The sequence below is a fragment of the Pelodiscus sinensis genome, chromosome 2 (assembly GCF_052426305.1).
Source record: "Pelodiscus sinensis isolate ZL-2025 chromosome 2, ASM5242630v1, whole genome shotgun sequence".
Classification (NCBI taxonomy): Eukaryota; Metazoa; Chordata; order Testudines; family Trionychidae; genus Pelodiscus; species Pelodiscus sinensis.
The window spans coordinates 113,373,748-113,386,346 of NC_143053.1; the positions used below are offsets into that span (position 1 = coordinate 113,373,748).

A 12,599-nucleotide genomic window follows, 5' to 3' on the forward strand; every position below is an offset into this window, starting at 1 on the left:
GAAAAGCAAAATATACAATTTATTACAATTGTTGCAATGAAATCCAAGTTGATCTGGTTTCTCCCACATGAGCTGACCACAATTTTAAGCTTGGCATAGCCCAAAAGCTTGAGGAATGTATTTCCAGTAATTGCCAGGCCACTTCATTGTTCCTGTGTATACATAAACACCAGGCTGTGATCATAGTGGTCATGCTTGAGCTGCTATCTGAAATTCACTTGTGCTAAAAGGATTGACTAATTTGGTTCATTCTGACAGCAGTTTCCATTTACTGTATTAGCTTTCTTTGACTTTAGTGCAATGCATCTCCAGATAGAATAAAAAAACAAAAACTGTTAAAGGTACAAGAAACGAGTCATCACCCTTGTCACACAGCAGAAAATGGTCATGTTATCACAGGATCCATTATTTGTCATCTTAGATATTGAAGCTGCTGGAACATCTCTTTGTAAAACACAAGCACCACAGAACGTGTAGGGCACATCTACACTGGGGAGTTATTTCAAAATAACTTCCCTTATTTTGAAACAACAGGGCAAGCATCCAAACTGCCAAGCATGTTATTTTGAAATAATGGGCTTTTTATTTCAAAATAATAACTCTTGCTTATGAAAAGGAATAAGCTTATTTTGAAGTAGTTATTTCGGGAGTTACTATTTCAAACTAACTTATTTCGAAAAAACTTGGTAGTGTAGACATAGCCGTACAGACTAAAGCACAGCCTGTAGTTTTTAAGCGGGGGATGAGTGGTGAATAGTATGAGTTGGTCAGTTACACAGTAAAGAGCATGTTTGTTTTTCTTGGCTTTTATATTTTTCACCTGTGCCCTATGTTTATATTTCTTTATATCTACAAATACTATTGCAGGTATGTTGTAATCCACTTCCTACAGCTTCTATTGTGCCGTTCTTAATCAGGCAAAATTCTTTGTGAAGTCCATGGAATATCTAAATTCTGAACCTTTTTCTCAAGCTAAGGTGCAACCTATGCAGTTGTTAAAGGTTTTGTGGTATTGTGTTAACTATTTGAATGGTTCACGTTCTAAATAGAGCAGTCTCTTTTTTCTTTCCTAGTAAATATCTTTTAAGCTTCTCTAAGTGTATTGATTTCTGGTAATTTAATGTGTCTGAACTATGAAAAGCTGTTATGACACTTTCAAACACTATTGCAATTTTTTATTTCCCCAGTCACAGACAAAAATGGAAGACCTTCCTTGCTTGAAACTTGTAATACATAATTCAGCTAGATCACCACTGTCCATTAGCCAGAGACTATAACTTTCAACAGCTTTAAAAGACGCACTATATTTTTGGGAAAGGAGATGAAAGAGAGCTGAGACAGGTCCCCCATGAATTCCCAGATCTGGTACATGTTTCCAGCAGCCCCTCCCCATTCTGGGAGTGCCACATAGATCAGGAGACTCCTAGAGTGGAGGAAGAGAGAGAGCCAGACCAAGATTCCTCTGTTCTATATTCGGGAGATTTTTATGTCACATGCCTCACTATAGTATCTGAGAGCCTTCCAGTAGTGCATTAAGCAATATGATTACACACTGTCACATGTTGCTTGTTCTCTCATCCTCTGCCTAGAAGGAGAAGTGTGTGGCATACAGAGTCTTGTTTGATTTGGGTTGTTTTTTTTTCTTTAATGTAGCTGTTGTGGTGTGTTTATATTACAGAAGAAAAGTTGAAAGAAATGTGCTCTCCAGTTGTAACAAGTAAGTTGTGGGTTTGTGATAGTCCCTCCTTCATGGGGGAGCTCACTCCAGACTCTCAGACCACACCCAGAGAAGGTTCTGTCTCTTGCTTGTACAGATGAGCTTTCCTCATATTATTCAGAAATTTGTTGCATCAGAGGAGCAAAATTGTCAGCCACCCTTGGGAGGCTGAGAGTTCAGGCTTCCAACTCTGTTGATGATTCACGCTAGGCCCGTGGTGTCCAACCAGTTCTGAAGCAGTAGCCATGATAGTGACTGCAGCCTTAGCGAACCAGGGCCGCCCAGGGAGGGGGAGCGGGGGCAAGTGGAGCAATTTGCCCCAGGCCCCGGGCCTTGCAGAGGCCCTCACAAGAATATCTGAAGTCTGAGGTCTTAGAGAGGGAGTGCCAGGAAGGGAACCCCAAAATTCCTTTGCCCCAGGCCGCTTGAATCCTCTGGGCGGCCCTGTAGTGAACTAGCCAAACTCAGCCAGCCAAATAGCCACATTGTTCAAGCCAAGTAGCCACACTCAACAGGTGAAATAGCCACATGTGGCTGGTCGCTAGCATGTTGGACACCACAGTAGGAGGCTGTTACAGTGGCATATTCTAGAATTTGCTGCTTCCCCTCCCCGTAGAAATCCTATGAATTTACATTCAAACAAACAAAACCCTTGTTAAAAAGAACCTGCTTAAGATTGCAAAGCCAAGCACCCAAAAATTCAGACATGCCAGATTTGTGATTGCCTGTAAAATCTTAATTGAGCCCCCTTGCATTTATGCATTCTAATCTTTTATTATACTATCAAATATTTTTTATTTTGAAGAATCTCCACCCCATTCAGTGCACGGTCAAATACTCAACGGGGTCGAATTAAGGTACTGCAAGTCACAGGTGATGCATGGGGGAGGAGGAGGGGGAAGGGGAGAATAAGAGATCTGTGCCTCAAATGCTATGAGTGTGAGGGATTGGCCAGCAGCTGGGGAGAGGGGGGAGACCAGCAGGGTTGGAGCACTGGGGACAGGAGTCTGCTCCCCCCACTCTGTCCAGCAGGAACTGGAGCAGCATGAGTGTAGAGTTGTGTGAGCAGGGGGTGCCTTGCTGCACTTTCCCAGCCACTGCCAGTGAGTGTGGGGAGGTGCAGACTCCTGCTGACAGTTCCAGTTCCGCATCCCTGCTAGTCCCCTGGGACACCTCAGTTGTAGAGCGGGGCAGAGGCAGAGAGAGAACGGAGCAGGGGGTGTAGAGAGGGCATGGCAGGAGTGAGGAGGCAGGGCCTGGGCAAAGGGGGGTTGTCCTGGTCCTTCCCCAGACTGAGGTGTGGGGCATGTGACCAGTGGCTCTGTTGTGGGTGACTGTAAATTTAAGATATTCTAATTTTTGATTTTGTAACCTAAACAACATTGTTTTATTTCTTGTTTTTTTGGATATAATTCAATATTTACCTTGCAGTAGTGCACAGAGGTCCCAAAGGAATCAGACCATATTGCAGTAGATGCTACACACACATATATGATCCCTAACTGAAGCTACATCTACGTTGCATCCCTCTTGCGCAAAAGCCTATGCAAATGAAGCATGGATTAGCATATTGCCACGCTTCATTTGCATAATTAATTAGCAGATGTTTTTGCGCAAAACCGCCTCTTGCGCAAGAGCTGTTCTTTCTGAAAAAATGAGGAAGAATGGCTCTTGCAAAAGCCTCTTACGCAAAAATGGCCCCTAATTAATTATGCAAATTAAGTGTAGCAATATGCTAATCTGTGCTTCATTTGCATAGACTTTGCACAAGAGGGATGCAGTGTAGACGTAGCCTCATGAGAGAGCTTCCAATTGACTAGTGGTACATGGCAAGCAGTTCCTAGGTCTTTCATTATTATTATTTATTATATTGTTGTTATTTTAGTTTGCCATTTCATTGAGGGATTGATGTATTGGTATTAGAAAAGATATATTTTTTTAGTGTATTTAAGGCCTCATCCAGATTTTACTGAAATCAATAGGGATTTCCCCATAGTCTTCAAACAGAAACAGACTCGGGTCCTTATTCTTGAGCAGGCTTTTAAATCAGGTAGGATGGGGAAAAAGAAAGATTAAAACACATGACCTGGAGCAAAATTTGATTCAATCTCTAGTTAGTGATAGGGCAGAGAAATTATTGTAACTCAAAACCGAAACTACAATTTTAGTCAAACTACATTTAAATGTAACTTCCTGCAGAAACACTCCAAAACACACCAGTGATACTTTAAGTATAAAGGAAAAATTATGTGTTAGGAGCTTTTTCAAAGGCAAGCACAGGATGGTTAGAAAGGTAGACAGAAATCCTCAAAAATTAAGAAACCATCTAATAGTGAAACTGACTCTCCATGTGCAGAGAAAACAATTTCCATGCATGTTATCCAAAATGTGTTAAATCAACTAACATTGATATAACTTCAAGCAATTAGGAGCATGCTAATAATGATATGAGTCTTCAGCTGTAAATAATTACGCTGCCTCAAGGCTATGCTTTAATTCTTGGCTTGCTGTATCTATAAACAATAATCAAACTGCAAAGCAAGTTGCGTTGTTTTTGTTCACAATTTGTGAAATGATTTCTCTGCCCTACAGTGATGCTGATGGCTATTGTGACCTTCAGGAACTCTGGCCTGTGAGGCTAAGAGCTAATGTGTACTTTCATCGATCTGAGTTAGAGGCACACAGCAGGTTACTGTGCCTGTTCTTCACAAGTACAAAAGCTGCTATCCTCAATCAGTGTGTGTTGTGAAAAGGGGGCTTGCTGCTGTGACTCAATAAATGGGGACATTAGGAGGAAATGTTATAATTGCTGCTACCCACATCTTGTTAATGAGTAATGTACAGTGAGACTCCATGCAATTGCAGCTAAGCTGTTTATACAATTTATTCTTATGTTGCAAGTAACATTTAACATAATGAAGAATCATAATTGTAGCCATTAAAGTCAAGATTAAGATTTGTTTAATTAGAATTAAGAAAATGTAGAATAGACTCTGAAAATGTAGGATTTGCAGGGTAGATACTGCAGCTTGTAGGAAAATTTGGTGGGATCGTATTAAAGAGCTTTGTCTGTATAAAACTGTGTGCTTTGGGCCCGATTCTTCTCTTATTTACACCAGTGTGAGCTTGGAGGAACTCTACAGAAAAAATATATTTATATTGCTCTAAAAATGATAGAAGAGCAGAATCAGGCCCGTGGATTTCAACTCCCTATTTTAAGTCCTAAAATCAATTTTATATCAAACAGTAGTATCTATAGATAATATGAGGAATGCATGGCATTTTATTTCAGGATATGAAAATTGTAGCATCCAAATGTTAAGTGTATATGTTTGTCTTTGCTGCAATTCTAAAACAAATTGCTGTTCATGGCACCTTAGGCACAGAAAACATCCCACAGACTTTCTGCTGAATTACTGTACATAGTGTTTTGCCTATACAGTGTACAATTATCCTATATAGTCTCTTCTAAAGGCTTTATAAACATTGGATCAGATTCATGCTTACATTAGCTTTTTGTGGTGTAAAGCCAGGCTCAGTGCCCTGAGAGGTAGACTCCAAGGTAGGGATGTAAGCGACTAGTTGACTATCCGATAAGCATTTGCAAAAGCCTATTAGATAGTTGACTAGTTCCTCAACTAGTTGTCCTCCCCTCCCACTGTCTGTTGGCTGTTAATACATTTAAAAATCAGAAGCGCAGCAGGGGGGACCCAGTGCGAGCCAGGCCAGCTAATTCCTGGTTCATGCCAGGTCCCCCCTGCTGCACTTTAGCCTTTTCAATGTATTAAGAGCTGGCGGCTCTAAATGTATTAAGAGCTTTAATCTGGCTGTGGGTCTCCATTTATCAACTAATCAAATAGTCGATTAGTTAATTAACCTATATTTAACATCCCTACTCCAAGAAGAGCTGAGAGGGATACTGTAGCGTGAGGTGGCAGGTGGTCTGTTGAAGACCAGAGCTACTCAGTGTCCAGCAGAGCTGACTGAAATATTGCAAAATTTAAAATCTTACTGAAAATTTGTGTCAGAATTTTGCAGAGGTAGGGGCGGAAGGGGAAAGGATGAAAATGTCATGTTGTTTTTCAATCAGGTCTATTATCCCAGAAGGGTAGCTGGGGGTGGACTGATCTAACACAGTATTATGACAGCTTCCAGCTACAAGCCTCTCAAGAGTCACACCAGAAGTTTGAGCTGCTCCCTCTCTATGCATGCTAAGGGAGGATGACAATGGCAAACCTATTTGCCCTCCAGAAAGGTATGGGGAAATTGTGGTGTCAGAAAGTGCACTGTACAGCTACCGTTTACTGTTTAGATGAATAAGGCTCATCATCTGGTTAATCTTCATCATACCATTATGAGTCAGGCAAGTATCATCTCCACTTTAGAGATGAAGAAACTGGATTGTCATAGGTTAAGTGACTTGCACAAGGCCACAAAGAGTGTCACTGTCACAGGTGGGATTAGTACCCCATCTTGTGCTTAGACAAAAAATATAAGAGCCTCTTTCTAGCATTTTCAAATTTTGATGACTTACCATGGGCATGATTTCAGCCAGAAGCGAAGTAAGAAGCAAAAATCAGTAGCCAGTAAGATTTTGTATGGATTATAGGTACCATGATTAAGGATATGTTACTGGGGCATATCATGTTTTTCAACTATCCATATAAAATTATTAACATTTGTAAAGGAAACACTTTTTGATAGTAAATAGGGAGGCTGCACTTACATGGAACTATTTTTCTTCTATTTAAAAAAATGTTGACTTGTTTCTTGTCCCTTTCAGATACAGGTTTTTGGTTTACTTCTGTAAGTTGATTGCAGTAGTGTTTTTAGTCAAGCTTTATAAACGTCACTCTAAAGAACAGATTACTGATTAGTCATGAAAGTGGTGGTCAGACATTTAGTAATTTATATAAAGATTATATATAACAAACTGAAAAAAGAAAGGTCAGATCATTGCTACTCTCTATTGTCATATCAAGTGAAATCTATTTTTTTTAAATGCTAGTATTAGGAAAAACCCTCAATGTAAACCTGTTGGTCAATATTTGTGAAATAATAAACTCTGATGAACAGCTGCAGATTCTATTATGATGTTGAAGGTCATTGACAAAGTGAGTGCTGATTATCTTCATATTTAGAAGCCATCGATCCCTTTAAACTAGTATTTCTATAAATATGAATCAAAATAGACATTGATTTCCTTTCTTTGCAAGCCACATTCTTTAAGATAAGGGCCATATTTGAGTGTGTGTGATTGGCTGGCAGAGAATGGTTAGCTGTATAATTGGTGACATTGTACTGTTGGCTTCTTATGTCTGGTAGAAAAAGGGATATTTTTGGTAATGTTTTTAAAGGCAAGTTTTTAAATACACTGAAATATTGCTCAGTGAGACGTGAATTGCTTAGCCAGTGGACATATCTTGAAATTTTCAGTTATAGTTTCAAATGAATTCCCTTATGTGTTCTGTAAACTAGTGACATCATGTTTTTAAAGTTGAGTACAATTACACTTGCGCTGCTTGGAATTTTTAAGATGTAATCTTTTTCCATTTCTTTGTAGACCATTTCATCATCATATAGTTGATGCTAGTTGGCTTTCATATCAGAAGGTCCAAGTACTGAATGGGCGTGGAGAATGAGCAGTTGGCCTGAAAACAGATGTGAGTAACTATTATGGGATTAACTGGGTACTTTGTATGGGCCATGCAAGAAAGTAAAAACTTCTTCTGTCCCTGCTTTGGACATAGAAATATCATTTCAGGCCCAAGGTTTGCCATGTTGGCACTTACCCCAATGCATATTCACTTACAGAACTATACAAATTAAAATGTACATTTCGAATTAACAGTAAATACGGATAAATGTAACAACAGCCCAAGAAGTTGATTATGTTACATGATTAATGACAAGCTGCAAATCTCACCATTTCCCCCCAAGCATTTTAAGAGAAGCCAGTTTGATGGAATGGAGCACAGATGACTTAGGTTGTAAGCTCTTGGAGGAGGGTTTTTTTTTGTTCTATATTTGTACAGTGGCAGGCACTGTGGGGTTCTGGAACAAGACTAGGCTATTGAGTGTGTCGGTGGTGGGAATAATAAAAATTAATAATAATAAATAGGTCTTTTTCTAAGTAATTTTTAATGGGGACCAGCTTTTTTGCTCGGTATAAGTGACTCCAATTGGGTGTCAGTTTGGCTTTGCTAAAGCCCTTTATGTGGAGTAGTGTGTACAACCAGAAACAGACTGGGAAAGTCAGAATCCACTTTCCAGCTTCCTTCTGGTCCAGGAAGGAGATTCTGTGTGTCATCCCTGCCCTGTGCCCAGAGTACTATGCTGGGAATGTCTACAAAGTTGTTCTAGCCACTTCTTCCCACTGAGTTGCAACTCACATGCATGGGGGAAGACATAGCAACCCTGCAGTGGCTGTACCATCCCTCTGTATTCACAAGCGATGGAAAGCCAGCATGCAGGAGAATGGTCACTTTATACACTCTCCCTCCCTTGCTTAGGACAGCCTGCAAGAGTGCTTTAGGTCTCTTAATTACCAAATGGGATGAGCATTAATATGATATGTAGTGACATTTTTATATATAAAGCAAGTGCTGTCAGCCCCTGCTCCCTCACCTTCAGTGAAGACCCTCAGTCCTACAAAGCAGGTATGTGAGTTTCATTAAGTTAAAATCCCATTGGGATTTCCACCTGTTAATTACATCAATTTATGTATTTTATATATTAATTTGTATTCATGTATGGAATGTTTAGAGAAGTTTTTGATATCCTAAAGCAGATTATAAATTATTTGAGGTGATCAGAGCCAGGGTAGACACCACAAACAGTCCGCAAATTTGTCATCTCATTTTCATTCTTATCCCAGATTTTTTTTACCGCTTACAACTGTGTTCTCAATATCATGATTTTACTCAATGAGAAGAAATACAGGTGACCCCTGAACTTACGACCTAATTGGTTCCTAGAGAACCATCATATGTTGAGCCATCATAAGTCAAACCCTTATTTCCCATATGCGCAATGTTATAAATGGTGGTTCCATTCCTGAAAATCCATTTTATACCCTAAAAATACCAAAACTGACTACAGAAATGGAGGAAAACTAAACTAAATAGTTCAAATAATGCACAAAAATAACTAAAAAGTGAAGACCGATGTGGTGGAGACACATGCGGTTCAAGCAGCAGCTGCAGACTGGTGAGTCTGACTGACTTTGTACGTTTCCTGGTTTGGGATGATGCGTGGAGTCTGCCTCATACGCCGTCATAAATGCAAGCTGCAGATGTAAATTGGGGTTTTTTAGGAGCTCTCTCTCATGAAAAAAATGGTTGTAAATGCGGGAGGTTGTAAATCAGGCAGTCATAAGTTGCCTGTAAGTGGTAAGTCGCCTGTAAGTAAATCACTGCCAGCAATGATTAGCAGCATGTCATATTCCATATGACCAGCCAGCAGGGGGTGCCCAAAAAGATGAAGTAACCACCACCTTCCTTCTGAAGTCCGAATTCAGTTTCCTCTGTGATCTCCTGTCAGTGACAGATGTGAAATCATTGTTGTGCTGCCATCTCTTAGGTCTCTTTGCAAAAAGCTACTGGTTTGCTGCCGTAACTGGCTAATAAAAAAAAAGTTGGAACTAAAAATATCAGGCCTGTACTTGAATTTTCTTTAGTGGAAAGTGCAAATATAATGACCATAGAAAACCAGTTTCAATACTTCAGATAACAATAGGTTTCTAGTTGTTGAATGCTCATTAGCTTTTTCTTTCAGGGTTCCTCTTCTGATGCAAGACTCTTTTGCTAACCTAATTTGGAGCAACTTCCTGCCAAATCAATATCAGTCTTCTGGCAAATATTATTAAATATCTGTTTGATACCTATTTACAACTAGGAAAATAATTTTGCTGCCAAGGGATTGTAAATGTGTGAAAAGACCCTCTGACAGCTTCCTTCACTCACTGTCTACAAGCCAGCGTCTGTGTGCCAAAGCCAGAAGACTAAGACGAAGAACATAATTAAGGAAACATATGAAGGCTAGCGCAGGGTTTGAGATTAATTAGCTGTGCGTCAATAATCTCATCAATATCCGATTAACAAATGACACATTGCCCAATGAAACATATTGATTCATTCACACTCCACACTGTTAATAAATTGAAGCTGCTTTGCTAAATGAGAGAGCTGACAAAATAATAACTTCCTAATACTTCCCTAGTATTGTGATAAAAACATAAAATTAGCCCGAAGTATACTTAATTTAGTAGTGCTGTCATTGCCTTTATGAAGCTTTTTAACATGAGGTAGGAAGGTAAAACAGTTCCTTTCATGGACTAATTACTGGGCTAGGCTAACTGAACAGATGGATAACTATTCATGTAGACATTATAACGTATTATGTATATATGTTTTCAGAATATGGCTCCTAGTTGAATGTTTTTATGGGTTATTTAATTTCTGAAGAAATGTAAACTTTTTGAAAATATTGTGACATTGTAGTTGATCAATGGTCTTTAGTTGGTACATGCAGTCAAAAATAAGGGTAAAATCCTGGCACCATTGAAGTCAATGAGGTTAGGATTTCATCCTTAAGAGTTTACATACACATCACTAAATCACATCACATAAGGCCAGATGAAAATTTGATATGTCAGTGAGAAAAATTAAGAAATAGTCGATGAAGACGACAAATATAGAGCTGACCAAGAATTCCCATTTTCTTATTTAAATGACAAGACCTACTGTCTACTTCTACAAAAGAAGTTCCTTGTAAAAAATGCAAAACCTGCACAGACAAAAAAGTGAATGCTGTTTATTTTCCTTGCGCAACTGGCAAAAGCCAGCAAAACCTTGATTAGAAGTGTGACAATCTAAAAAACTGTTTTTTGCTCTATAAATGGCATTGCATGTTTTGCCATCATAATCTCCTAGTGATTGCCATTAGACATGTCAACATTGCAGTGTGTTGTTTCTTAGCAGTGACTGGACAGTGACAATTTTGTTGTTGCAGCAACTTTGTAGGTTTTGAGATTTCTTCCATATTGAAACAAAACCAATTTTTTTCCAAAAATGTATCTGGGGTGTATGATGCTGACTAACGCTAGTCTGCTGATTTGGGTAGTGGTGTCAGAAGACCCTGGTTCAAATCCCTGCTCTCTCTGATTCATGACAAAGTTTTTCTCTTCTCAACTTGCTCCATATCAGGTAGATCAGGAATTTGAGTCTCACTTCACCCCAGGCCAGGATCACAAACCCACCCAGCTATCGGGTCTCTGTATCCCTTCCTATCCCTCAAAAATTCTCCTTCTTGAAATGTTTTGCCCTTGACAAAAGTGTATAGAAATTCACATAAATGCTAATGTTCAGCTACTGATATAACCTCTCTCCCCTGCACTTCTTCTATCTCCTTTTCACTTAGGGCAGAGTCCAGTGAGGTTCTGAGTTGACCCCAGGAGCTGAGCACATTCACGGAGGAAGGAACCACCAGGGCCATTTAGTCTAACACCCTACCAGTTCCTTGTGGGACAGGAGGGCCTCCTAGCTACTTTATTTACAGGTTTCTGGTTCCTGAGCCACTTGCTTTGCATGACCTCGTGACCCAGCGCAGGTGCAAAGCCAGTTTAACTGGCTAGTTAGGGATTCTTCCAGCCTAGGGGAATTCCTAGGTGGTGAATAGCCAGTTGCACTACGTCTGTCCTCATCCCCTTTGCTGGAACCAGAATAGAGGGTGTGTCAGGGACATGGTGAGGGGAAGGAGACTTTTTTGGAATGTTGCAGCTTGGGCAATCCCAGGTGGCTGGAACAGCCCCTTGGTGGCCATTGCACATGAGGCAATATTGAGGCAACTATAAATTGTGCAAGGAGTCAAATCAGTTCCCAGGTGGCTCTGGAACTAAGCATAAAGGTGTTAAGATGTTATCTATGTTGAACCCCCAAGCTATGTTGAATGCAAGTTGAGCACAGCTGAGGATTTTGTTGTAGAGTTATTGAAGAGCTGTGGTGGCAATTTCATCATTAAGGCTCCCACTCAGCAATACTCTTAAGCAAGTACTTGGTAGTTTGCTGTCATACATTTTATTTTGATGTCCTAGTGCTTTGTAGGGACTGTTAATTTTTAAAACCGTCATCTCATATTTGTCAGAAGAGAACTATTTTTATAAAGTTTCAGGTGTTCTATGAAACTACGAGACTGCAATCTGGGAGCTAATAGATTTTTTTTAAATGATCACAATATTGTAGTAAAGGTCTAGAAATAATGTCTATGTATTTGCAACCTCAATTGTCTTAGCATTCACAAAGTGTTTTGTCTGTGACCTAGAAATTAATGATTGAAAAGCTATGCAAGTAAAGTGGCCCATTGTCTGCCATTGTAAGACTGTTCGCCACAGTGATGTGCCATTTCCAGTCCAGTTTGTAATGAACCAGTCAGCATATTGGTCCATCTGAATTGGGCTCTTAACTAACGGTCATTAGCTTTTTAGGTTTCTGTGATATGCTGAATAACTTGGAACAACTAATGATTTTATTGCCAATCTTAATATTTAAAGTTCCCTGTGGAGTCATATATGGTTCTTAATGAAACCATTATTTACAGGGTTAAAATCTCACAGTAAATTCCTGTCTTTCTGCCTCTATACTGAAATTAACACACATGCACAGCCTAACTTGGATGAATAAAGAGCAGCTTTATTTATCTTATAATATTTAGCGTTGGCTTGCATAACTGAAATTTAAAATATCAGGAATTAAGGACACAAATATATTGTATCATCTTTTTGTTCTGGTAGATTTAGCCAACGTCTAGCCTGTATCATTAAAATAGCCTCTAGCCAGATTACTTTTGGTAGTATTCCTATTACAGTGCATTCCACCATGTACTA

The 12,599-nt window shown here is 39.5% G+C and overlaps 1 protein-coding gene across 1 annotated transcript in view; it reads left to right on the top strand.

Annotated features, from left to right (window-relative positions):
- Nucleotides 1-5,814: 5,814 nt before the first annotated feature.
- Nucleotides 5,815-12,599, top strand: part of LOC102458814 (uncharacterized) — a 284,741-nt gene continuing 277,956 nt past the window's right edge. The window contains exons 1-2 of the mRNA XM_089776005.1: nt 5,815-5,972; nt 7,281-7,380. The gene's annotated coding sequence lies outside the window, so the exon portion shown is untranslated. The remainder of the gene's footprint in view (nt 5,973-7,280; nt 7,381-12,599) is intronic.